The sequence below is a fragment of the Aplysia californica genome, unplaced genomic scaffold (assembly GCF_000002075.1).
Source record: "Aplysia californica isolate F4 #8 unplaced genomic scaffold, AplCal3.0 scaffold00007, whole genome shotgun sequence".
Taxonomy (NCBI): Eukaryota; Metazoa; Mollusca; class Gastropoda; order Aplysiida; family Aplysiidae; genus Aplysia; species Aplysia californica.
In genome coordinates, this window is record NW_004797277.1 from 2,771,197 (window position 1) to 2,781,693 (window position 10,497).

Sequence of the window (10,497 nt, forward strand, 5' to 3'; positions counted from 1 at the left end):
GCATGCGTGTGTAGGTGTGTACGTTGTGAAACACCAAACCAGTGTGCAAGGATCTGTACAATAAAGATGATTCTTACATTATCTTATCTTTCTCATGATCCTGTTTCCTGTTTCTTATCTTAAATCCATTCTTTAAAGTTTCCCTCGAGTCTGAAAATTTTCCCCAAGTGGTGTGCACAAAATAATTATATACCTCACGTTAAAGTAACTTAAAGAACGCCCGAATTACGCTGTTCCCCACTCCCACCCCCTCCCCCTCCCTCCCCGGCTGCGTTTCAGATGATCCTGTTTCCTTTAATTCTGCTGCTCTTCTGCATCCCGTTTTGAGCTTCGCAGTTTCTACTAATGCCTGCCTGCGATATAAGACTTGTTTTGAAACAGGCCAATAAAGTAAATCGAAGAATGCACCGTCCCATCCCCACCTACGGGTTTAAGCCTGCCTCGTCCTCCCGATCGATCAAACCGTGGACTTGCTTAAGGCTTTGAACAAAATAATACACAAAGGCTACACCAGGATACGAACCTTCCCAAACTGAGAAGTTCGTTTGAATCTCAGAGTATAGAAGAATGAAAAAGGGCTATAATGTTCAGAAGGGATTTAATCGCTTAGGGTGTGTCTTTGTGATAGCGGGTTCTCCAAAGTAAACATAAAGGCAGGACAATAGTCGTCAACTTGTTGAAATTTCAAACTCCAACACACAAGAGAAAAGCAGAAAATTGATAGTTCACGCCTTTACGCGTTTTGACTGACATAGGGGGGGGGGGGTTCATCTCGACGTTCGATTAAACCCTTTAGTAAATTGGCGTTCGTTCTTTCTTGTTTATACAGTTCAATCTCACTTTGCTTGAGACGTGTTTGAGTTGGCTCCACAATATCTACTTTGTTATCAGGAGTTCTTAAATTTTTTTTTCATCAACAAATTGAATATAACTCTTGCAATCTTATCAAAGTGTGTTAACGAAAGAGTACATGGGGATCCTCGCTGTTTTGTCCAACTTCTCAATCAAGTCTTCGCCTGCTGCAACGTAATAGCCCAGTGTCAACAACACTAAAGTTGCTCTTTTAAAAATGCGGTATTCGCATGGTGTCAAACTGAAACTGAAATCTTGTTATTAATGGAATGTCAATGTCAGTATCACTACAACATAAAAAACGGAACTCTGCTGCGTGACGTCGGCAGCGTGATATTGTACTGATACCAACGGATGACAATGCATTGATAGTAACTGACAAAGAATTGGACTTTTGACTTCTTGCCCTCACCGAACCCTCCGTGATATTAAAAAGGATCATTCAACTAAACTATGCACAAACAACAAACTAAACACAAGTGATAATCGTACAATGAGGTGAGAAACTAGATTCCCGGTCAAGTAACGGGAAATAGTATTGTTTCTTTTTTGTTCAGAACATGCGTACAAACTATCACTGCTCGTTTTCCTGCGGTTCACCACCAGCATACCTCATTTGGCTGGCTTTTCCTTAAACCTTGTACATCTTGTAGACACTGAGTAATTATCCATCTCACTGCTTTTGTCATAGGTAATAATTTCTAAAGCTCTAATTGTCATGCTGACCTGTCGAAAATTACCACCTCAATTATTGAGTCTGAGACCATTCTTGCAGTACACAACACGATTCCTCAAGATTAAAGTTATCGTGAAAGTTAAAAGATTTTAAACTGTCCAAAACAATGCTGCACGTTTAGTTTTACGGAAAAGAAAGCGAGACTCTGCTAAACCTCTAGTACGGATATTGCATTGACTTCCTGTTGAGAAAACAATTGTGTACAAGTTGGCCACCATATGTCACAAATACTTGAATGGTAATGCACTATCATATTTATAAAATCTGTTGAGACTGCACATTCCAACTCGCAGTTTAAGGATATCAGCTGACAATTTTTTTAAAACCATCTATGAAACTTAAAACAATGGGTGAAAGGACATTTGAATAAAGGCCCCACGATCTGGAATGCTTTGCCAAGTACTTAAAGGGAGATCAAATCTTTTGATCCATTCAAATGTCAGTTGAAGTCTTTTCTGTTTTTAAATGAATAAGATGAATATTTGGAGTAATTTTCTTTTAGTCAGAACACAACGTTTTATTTTACTGTGATACATTGTATTGTATTGTAAAGCTCTCAGAGCCTGTGTACTTTAATGGGGGTTGAGTGCTATATTAATATCATTTATTATTATTAACTCAACAGGCTAACACTTTGACAGAAAAAGTATGTATAATTCTGTGACTTGTGATGGACCCATGTTTTTAAAATCATCTCGGAGGTTTCTTTATATCATCTCGGAGGTTTCTTTATAGAGTAGTTCTTTCTCTCCTAGTATGCGAACTTACCAAATGCCTAAAAAGAGGGCCCATTTAAAGGGGGGTACTCTGTAATCTCTACATCATTTTTTTTTTTATTCGCACAAAAAAAAACCCACCTCTACCTTGGGGACATTCTTCAAGGCACAAATACACAGTATTCCAAAGGTCTTTAGTTTTGTGTTTTATTCAGTTTTGGTTGAACTTGTTAAGACTTAATATTTTTCCAACGCACCTTTCGAGTTTCCCTTTATTGACAAGTTTGACGTCCCCGTGGTTGAATTTGTTTGTTCAAAGTTTTGTTGAAATTGAATCAATGATGACTGAGTTATTGCTCTTTAAATAGGTCCTTTTTAGATACCCTGTGCTGTTATTGTCTGTGTGTGTATGGGGGGGGGGGTTGTCTAATTTCACAACAGCTTACATCACTTAGTTGCAGTTCTTAATCGTTTCCTCTGGATAAAAGTTATTGTAAGCTTACTACTTTGAAAGAAAAAGTATTATAAATAATGATTAGTTTGGTGTAACCTGGGGGGACTCGTCTTTTATCAACCCCGGTGTCTGGTTCTCCTAGTTAATTTCATTAGTCATTAACTGCGCCTCAAGATTTCTGCTCTTTGGGATAAGAGCCTAGATAAGAAAAACAAATTTTAATACTTCTCTCGGACGATACCGACTTAAGCCCCCTTTGTTCAGGGCAATGACCATAAGATCCCAGCCGCGACAGAGCTAAGAAAGGCCGTGCCATCCAAAGAAAAAGATTCATAGAGAATCTAGCTCAGGAAACGAAGTTTCGGGTTGTTTGGTTCAGGAAAATATGCATATTTTTAAAATACCGGTATAATGATATGAGTTTCTAATTCAACACAGAATAAATTAAACTATGTTAATGAACACTGATGGTGTGTGTTCCTTTTTTTTGTCGTGGCTTGAGAAGTAGCTAAGGGTGGCGCGACAACGACTGTAATTCACAATGAACAGATGCAGGAAATGAATAGTAGCTCTAGTAGTTACATAAGGTTGTGGAATGATGAGACAATCTCACGTTTAGAAAAGGCAGGCGGACAGGCAGACAGGAGGATACACAGATATACAGACAAATAGACAGACAGACAGACAGACAGACAGACAGACAGACAGACAGACAAATAGAGAGACAAACATACATACATACAGACAGACAGACAGACAGACAGACAGACAGACAGACAGACAGACAGACAGATAGATAGATAGATAGATAGATAGATAGATAGATAGATAGATAGATAGATAGATAAATAGATAGAGAGAAGGAAAAGATTTAAAGAGAAACGAAGTAAAAATGCTACAATTATTCAGTCTTAGTGAAAAAAACTGAAATATTTTAATAGAAAAAAGGTTCCATCCACAGCAAATAGTACTTTCCATTCTTCTGAAACCGTGTAACAAATCAAACAAGCTGTTTTCAGACACAACTTCAAATTGTAGTATACAAAAAAATATAATGCCTGCTTTCTGTTGTGCTGTTTGTCATTTCACCATAAGTAACTAGGAACTCTTTTAAACAACGCTCATGAATAATTAATATTATACTAGGTATAGATTTCTCTCTTTGTCTCTCTCAGCCGCGAGTACACAAATAAGATGATAAAAAAGCCCGAATCGACCTGAGAAAACAATGTGCCTTCGGAACAATAAAAGTGAATGCATTTGGTTCAGCTTTTGTAATGCGATATTCCAGGATTGAGTCTCCACTAGACGGGCGAATCAATGCATCTTCTGCAGAGCCTTTTCTAAAGCGTTAGACAGCTACCACTTTGGCAGACAGTTATTGTGAATGAGAGGAAACTAAATATCGTTCTAGATTGACGCTCGGTTTTATTATTTTTTAAAAATAAAAGCAAAAGCAAAAACGAAACAAAACGAATAGGGATTAGCACACAGAATGGAGACGTGCTTATTCATAAGTTAAAAGGTAGTAGAATAAAAAAAATAATTAAAAATGTCCAGTGCCCAAACGATTTTTATTTACCTTGTTTAGAAAAATATGACCAAACTAGACAGATTCCTTCAGTATCAAGATTCGATTATGTTTTATTTTTGGGTTATAGACGAACCCGATAGAGAAAAGAAATCTGAGTGATGAGCCAAAAAATTGGGACTTTTTAAAATCATTACTAATATTTAATTATTATCATTATTGTTATTATATTCTTTATTATTATTATTATTATTATTATTATTATTATTATTATTATTATTATTATTATTATTATTATTATTATTATTATTATACTAATGATGATGATCGTGAGGAGGAGGAGGAGGAAGATATTTGCTTTTTAGTGTTGATTTATCACCATCCTGTAGAAACCCTTAAAGGCAAAAAGTTGAACATATTTTATAATGTTATAAAAACTTCAAATGCTCAAATTTCCACCAATGTTTTTTAAAAAATTTTTTTTGTTTTTTGGGGGGGGTATCTTATCCTACTTACAGCAATGAGGATGAAAACAATGATAAAAATAAAAGACCTAAAATATGAGTGATAAGCCAACTAAAGCTAATACTAGCAAGCCAACTAAAACTAATACTAGCTTTAATTATATAAAAGATAATCAACAACTATAACACTACTCTTAATTATAATTATAATAATAATAATAATAATAATAATAATAATAATAATAATAATAATAATAATAATAATAATAATAAAAATAATAATAGTAATAATTATAATAGTAATAATAATAATAATAATAATAATAATAATAATAATAATAATAATAATAATAATAATAATAATAATAATAATAATAATAAATGATAATAGTAATAATAATAATAATAATAATAATAATAATAATAATAATAATAATAATAATAATAATAATAATAATAATAATAATAACGTGACTCTTTCTACAATTGTGTTATGGCTAGGCACAGCTAGTGAAATCATTTCTCACTAACAAAGGCCTCCGATGAGTACAATTTATAGTTAACACAATTTTGTTGATGACGAGGAGGAGAGTCTCCACCTGAGGGCAGGGATGAGTGAATCCCACCTGAGGGCACTGCTAAAATCGTTATTATTTCAGCCAAAGACTCAAAAATAGGCATGCGTGTTACAATGGATGCAGAAAATATATTGCGAGAAAAGGTTTTTTTTTGTCTTTTTGTCTCTTATGATTTTTTTTCTACTTTTTGAATGTGTATAATTTTAACAATTGCTACTCCTCCGAGCTTAATCGGTGGACTCTTTTCTCGTTTCAAAAATAGGTAGATGATTGGTTTGTTGATATCTTTAGGAATATTTTGTGTGTTATTTAGCAATATCTTACATATTATTTTAGTTGTAGTATGTCAAAGCTGTCCACTTTAAATAATGATATTTTTGCCGAAATCTACATGAATATCGGTCATTAAAAAACTAAAATAGATATTTTTAAAAATCTCCAATAAGGTAAAGCCGCCCCCTCCCAATCCACCCCCGCCCCCATCCCACCTCAGGAGCTGTATACATTCCAACATGTCATCAATGTGATAAAAATGTGAAATTTTGAATTTCAAGTGTTTTCTTTTTTAACTGTTGTTGTTGAAAAAAAATGTTATGATATATAACACCTTACCACAACAGAACAAAATAGTGCTGGCTTTGTTGTTGGTTATACCAAAGATCGTACATAACAAGATAGTTCACTCCTCTCTTTGAGCAAATTAAAAAAGTGTCCTCAAAATCCGGTTGTGCCCTCTTCGAAAAAGTGCGGACTTTGCGAACTGAGTTACCCTACTTGTGTGAAAAACAATAAAAGCGAAACTAACAAACTGTGCCATTCCTATTCTTCTTCTGGAGAAACGAAAGAGAGCCTCAAGACAAAGACTGCAGCGCTATATGAACCAATGACTTTCGTGGACACTTTTTTTTTTGGCTGAGTGAACTATCTTGTTATGTACGACCTTTGATTGTACATGAGACCAAATTACACTTAAACCAGTCCATACGTTGATAAATAAGTAATTGCAATTTAGTGAGCAGCAGTCAGGAAAGTCCGATTTTGCCAAGACCGGTCGAACAGACTGCTTCCGAACCCATAATAATTTTATATAACAAAAGTTTTTAAAAATTGACTTATGCGCGAACCATGTTGTAGCTCTTCAGAATATTAACAAAGTATATCATGTCACATAACCGAACCAGGTTATATTTTTACTTTCAATTGCACTTTAACAAATGACATCTTATCACACACTGCCCGTCACTTTCCATTGTAAAATCATGGATCACCTTAGGATGAACTTAAAGCAGTACCAAACAGTCAAGCATTTCTCCTTCTTGCTGTCGTCAAAATACAGTAGAAATGTCCCTGCCTCAAATGAATTTTTTCAACGAATGCAAACCCACGACAGTGTAAAAGATCTACAACGGCCGTCCTCTCTGAATATCAATGACTTTAAAGTTAGAAAATGTCTTTGTTGTCCGTTGTATAGTTTGCCAGTCCACAATAGTCAGCTAGGTGAGGCTTGTTGAGTCATAAGAGTTCTGATTAAACTTATCCGCAAAGCCTCAACCCCACCCCACCTTCTCCAATTATAAACCTTCAATATAAACCCCCATCCCCCTTTTCGAAGGACCCCCGTCATTTTCCCCTTCAGGGAGAACCCATTGAATCCTCCAAACAACTTGGCCTCTTCAGAAAAATAAGATTAGGCACGAAGTGTTTTGAAAAAAAGACTTGCCGAGAGTCTATTATTAAAGAGTGCACAATTCTACCGGTGCAACGAGGGTATAAAGGTCGGTAAAGAGTGAACAAAATTATATTTACTTACTGAGTGATATAATCCCGGAATTACATGATGTTTCTAGTGATATCGATTAGGCAGAGAGCGAGACAGGACGCCTTTCTAAACACTTCTGCCCCGGCACAAAGATAGCGTCAATCCCGCAGGCGACAGCGAATCAGTTGGTCGTAAGGACACGGCAGTGAAAAGCAACTACGACTTTCAATGGCACTTTCATTTTTCAGAGTTCATTTTTGCGAGCGATCGTCCGAATAGAGTTCGGAGTCTTTATTAAAATTATTGAATAGTGGTGTCTTTTATACACTTCAATAACGAGCTATACTCAAGTTTGGTTCCTAACGTAAGAAAAGATTCGGCCTCGCATGCATAACAGCTCTGAAGCTCTGAAGGTTACGAACAACTAGTTCTGTTTTGCAATGTTTTTATTTTAAAAGTTGTCGAAAGAGAAACTATTTTATTCCAGCAAGTATGACTTTGACCATAGGCTAAAGACAGTTCCAATACAGCATGAAAACCGAAAAGTTTAAAGTTAAACATGCTTAGTCGTTCGGTTATCTAGAAAGAGTGAAGGAGAGTGACTGGCAGCAAATATTAACAATATGTCAATTAGCAGTAATTCAACCAAATCAAGCAAAGTGAAACACTAAAAATGTAATACTTATAGATACGTAAACAAGCCGTAAATAAGCATCTAACCTGAAAACGATTGAAAGACGATACAAAAGAACATTTCCAGCAATAAAGGATCCTTGGGAAAGTGTCACACAGATTTTTTTTATCAGGTCTGATTTGACTCACAGCACCGCGACCACTGTCTGCAGTTGCGAGATCCGTCCAGGAATTGAAGTGAGGCGCTCGTGAAAGCGAAGGGAACCCGTCAAAAGAGACGGATAGGCTGCACGTTGGCTGTACGAGTGGCAAGCGGGAAGAACAAATAAAAACGACATAAGTGTCCTCTTGTTCGACACAGGTTTCAAACACACAGAGAGAATGACTATTGTCCATGGCACGCAGACCTAGTACAGATGGACGCGATTGTAGACGATCTGAATATTTAGAACGTAGACAGATTGTACAAAGGGAAGAAAAGATTCCAGACCGAAATGTTAGCGCCAATCGTACTTCTAAGACTCGCCTTATTTCATTCATGGCTGCGGAGACACATTACTAAATAATTGATCCTTTTTATGTATGTCCAGGAACCAGAACTGATCGAGATCGTTTGGGAAACAAATCTGATAGAGGTCTTGCAATTAATTTAGCCTGACTTTTTTATTTGTTTGCCGCCATGATTGATTCGATCTATTCACAAGTTTGGTGTGGGCCCTCATAGAGGCTTTAGGCAAACAATCCCCAGCTTCAAACCTCCCGATTTACCCTTATTGACTGTGAGAAACTCAGATGATTTTTTATTTATCTCATGAGGCATGGTAAATTTAAGGGAATTGTAAGCAGAGCAAATTTTTTATCTCCTCGGTTTTACATCTGAAACCCTCAGCTTGTGGCTAAATTATTAAAACTTTGGAAAAACATACCGCGCTCAAGCTATCCAATACGGAATTGGCAGAAACTTGCTTTGTGTGCGAACCCATGTGCAAATAAGTGCGATCGCAATGAAAAGTGGATGAATACGTTAGTGTGCGTGTTTTTGTGAGTTTATTCGTAACTGTGCGTTTGCGTGGATTTGAGTGCATTTGTGTCTATTTACATGTGTTTCAGTGAGTTTATGTTTATGTTTTTATGCATGTAATTTTTGTCCTTTGAAGCCGTTCACTCTCATATTTCATTTCTTGAATTATTTCTTTAACTTGGAAGGACATGTCCTATGTTTGTACCAAGTTGCCTTCCGCTGGGTTGTGAATGAAGGAAGAATGAGTGCAACAGTGAAAGGGAAAGAAAAGAACACGATAGAATGAGAGAGAAAGGGTGTGAGACTGACAGACAGACGGACAGACAGACAGACAGACAGACAGACAGACAGACAAATGGAGAGAGAGAAAGAGAGAGAGAAATTGTGATGTGTTAATTGGACCACTGGTAGTAATAACATTAATTGCAATTAAAGTGAGTTCTTTGTGATCGAATGAGTCCATGTGTGTTTGTGTCTCAGTGTATGAGTTTGTGCTCGTATGTGATACAATAATTTTATATTCTATAGCTTGTTCACTTTCGTCTGTCTAAGGTTGAAACAGGATAAAAACACATTGCTCTGTTCAATTTTATATAGCGTCTTTGCATGCGTTTTTAAAAGTTGAATGACCAACAGAATATTGAAAGTCACTACAAACTAAGGTTCCGACACATACTCTTTGATGTTAGCCGCAACCGGGTGAAGAAAATAATCAAGGATTTTAGTAGTTACAACATGCATCTATAACATCAAAAAGGTGGCCTTTTTAATAAGAAAATCAACACCACACGCAATTAACGCAAGCCAATGAAGAAACACGGTCGAAGAGACGAGTGAGTACTTTTCAAGACTCAGATGGGGACGTCCTCTGGGGATATTTTACCAGCTTACACTGAGATGTAGGGGTGGGGTGGTGTCGCTGTCTCAAAATGAGCAATTTGTTGGCGATTTTACTGTAAATTGAATCAGTTATTATAGCGATCCTGTGAATGCACTCAAATTGCTGTGTATTTCATAGGTCCGAAATAAAGAAAAGTTTTATTTACTGGGTCAAGATGTATATGTGTGTGTGTGTGTGTGTGTGTGTGTGTGTGTGTGTGTATGTCTTCCTGCCTGTCGGTGTGTGTGTGTGTGTGTGTGTGTGTGTGTGTGTGTGTGTGTGTGTGTGTGTGTGTCTGTGTAAGTTCGCGTATTCCTGAGTGAGTTGCTGGGATCTATGCGTGACTTGGTGTGTCTTTGCGTGAGTGTGTACTGTACGTGTTTGAGCATGTCTGTGGATGTGCCTGTATTTGTGTGAGTTTAACGAACTAATAGACTTTCCAGGGTCACTTTGAAGGCGGTGGTCTTGACCCAATGGATTAGGAAAAGAAGAAATAGGAGGAAGAGGGAAAGGGAAATAAGAAAAGAGGAAAGGAAACACAAAAAAGTAATAAATAGTACTCAAACACAAGAAGAAATAATGAATGTTAATATTTACACTATTACTATTTTTCAAGATGGTGAGCACCTCACGTATAATTTGCTCTCAAAACTACTTGCTGGATTAGGAGGGAGAGAAGAGTCTTTAGAAGTTAGATATTAGATGCTATGAGAAGCATTGGGAAAGATGTTGAACATTATAATGAAAGTTAAGAATTAGAATAGTCGTAAGAAAGAGAAGGGGTCGACAAGAAAACCAAATCAAAACTTCAAAAATTCCAAATCTATCTATCTATCTATCTATCTATCTATCTATCTATCTATCTATCTATCT

General features: G+C 36.4%; 1 protein-coding gene across 1 annotated transcript in view; it reads right to left on the reverse strand.

Moving 5' to 3' along the window:
- The window catches only part of LOC101855837, a gene marked incomplete in the record, with an annotated part of 14,803 nt that extends 5,954 nt beyond the window's left edge, over nucleotides 1-8,849 (reverse strand). The window contains 1 exon segment of the mRNA XM_035969405.1: nucleotides 7,142-8,849.
- Between the last annotated feature and the right edge of the window lie 1,648 nt (nucleotides 8,850-10,497).